Here is a 2,207-nt window from a genome sequence, read left to right as displayed (position 1 = left end):
CACATCCTTATAAGAGAGATGTTGCTGTCACAAAATTCCTTCCTGCTTCTCAACTTTCTCTCCTCCTGTCTCTGTCACAAACAGAGATTATTGAACTATCGTGTGCTTGATACAGGTGAAACTGGTTTATGTCAATTAGTGTAACATCAACATTCTCAAATGTTTATGTTATTGTGAATTATTGACAGAAAGTAAATGAATCAGGGAAAGTCCCCTGTATAATACACTTTAAATGCAGTTAATAACCTTCAATGTGCACAGACAGCAGGAGGAGCCAAAGAGACAATGGTGTGTTAATATTCTTGTTGGGTACATGGACAGTGGGAAGCTGTTATGGAGAATGGAAACATCTATTCTCTTAACAATGCATGTATGTATTTATCAAGCTGAGAGGTCCAGAGCGTGGGAAAACCTACAAACAGTAAAACCCTATTTCAGCAGCTTCACTCATTCACATTCACACACACTCACTCACTCACACACGCACACACATGCACACACTAATTCTAGGACAGAGTGCTTTATTCTGACAGTAAATGACAGCAATGTTGGCCCACGAGGTAGAATATTAAGCCTTCTGAGACAATTGTTGAATTTTCTGCTTGCTAACTAAGACAGCCAGAGGAATTTACATGTGTGTCAATCGTCCGACACTTTTAATTTAATCAGTAAGAGCAGTGACAGTAAGCAGGAGAATATGGATGCATGGTTGGATTTACAGAACAGAGCTTCAGATGTTCAACTTCATCAGATTAATTTATTAATCTGGAACCAAATGTTTTCCTTTTTTATTTCTAATGCTCTTGAATCGATATTTCGTCAAACATATGGCCAGTAACCACGAAAACAAAAATAATTTCATCTCACAAATTACGCTTTTTTGTTCATAAGCATTTACAGAGCGAAAAAGACAGGATGTTCCAGTCGAGCAAGAGAATCTTGGGATAATACCATTACCTTTATGGGGAGTGAGCGGAAGCAATAGACCAATTTCCATAGCACCCTCCCTTGCTGATCGGTTCAGTGATAAATCAGAGATAAATTGGAATTTAATTTTCATGTTACAGTGTATTGTTGTAAATGGGTCGTTCTTGAATTCTGGTGACATTTGCATCCCTTAGCAACCATGAAAAACACATCACCCACATGACAAAATACTACAGTTTATTACAGAATACGAAAGTAATTACTATATAATTCTGTAGTAAACGGTAGTATACTGTAGAATACTACTGTATAGTACACACTATAGTATCCCTCAATCATGTAGTGCCTACTATAGAATTTTTTAGTATACGCTAGAATACTATAATAAATACTACAATATTATCCGCAAAAAAACACTGTAGTAAATACTACAGTAAAGTCCGCAAAAACACTACACTTTTTTTTACTATAGTAAATACTACAGTTGTTAATTTGCAGATACCCTGCCCATTCCCCTCAGCCATATCCAATTTTGTGCCACCCATAAGTTAAAACCTACATTCCAAGTATAGACTATATATTGTGTTCCCAACAGGTTACAGAAAATGTTTTTTTTTTTGTATTTCTCCAGTAGGTTTTCTCAAGGAGAAAGCCTGCATTTCTATGTCAAAGATAATGAAACCAAAACACTATAGTAAATACTTCAGTAATGTCTGCAAAACACTACAGTAAATACTACAGTATACTACAGCCTGCAAAAACACTATAGTATTTTTTCATGTGGGCATATACTGTATGTTTTTGTTTATATTGAACTGTTAATCAATGATAAAAAAAGTCCTTTATACTGCAAACCTTTATGCTTGCAGGGGCAGCAGGTAGCCTAGTGGTTAGAGTGTTGGACTTGTAACCAAAAGGTTGCAAGATGAAGTCCCTAAGCTGACAAGGTACAAATCTGTCCTTCTGCCCCAGAACAAGGCAGTTAACCCACTGTTCCTAGGCTGTCATTGAACAAAAATAACTTGTTCTTATCCTGTTTGGGGAAGAGGGCAGCATTTTCACTTTTGGATAAATAGTGTGCCCAAACTGAACTGCCTCGTACTCTGTCCCAGATCCTAATATATGCATATTATTATTAGTATTGGATAGAAAACACTCGCACGTTTCTAAAACTGTTTGAATCATGTCTGTGAGTATAACAGAACTTATTTAGCAGGCGAAACCCCGAGGACAAACCGTTCAGATTTTCTTTTTTAAGTTTGTCTTTTTAATATGTTTTC

The 2,207-nt window shown here is 36.4% G+C and overlaps 1 non-coding gene across 1 annotated transcript; it reads left to right on the top strand.

The window, feature by feature from the left end:
- Nucleotides 1-1,530: 1,530 nt before the first annotated feature.
- Nucleotides 1,531-1,584, top strand: LOC118940656. Its single transcript, XR_005037243.1, has one exon. It is a non-coding gene; the product is annotated as a U7 small nuclear RNA (small nuclear RNA).
- The last annotated feature ends 623 nt before the right edge of the window (nucleotides 1,585-2,207 follow it).

This window comes from Oncorhynchus mykiss, chromosome 17 (genome assembly GCF_013265735.2).
Source record: "Oncorhynchus mykiss isolate Arlee chromosome 17, USDA_OmykA_1.1, whole genome shotgun sequence".
NCBI classification, from domain to species: Eukaryota; Metazoa; Chordata; class Actinopteri; order Salmoniformes; family Salmonidae; genus Oncorhynchus; species Oncorhynchus mykiss.
Note: the sequence above shows the minus strand (reverse complement) of the source record. Positions and strands in the feature narration are given on the sequence as shown.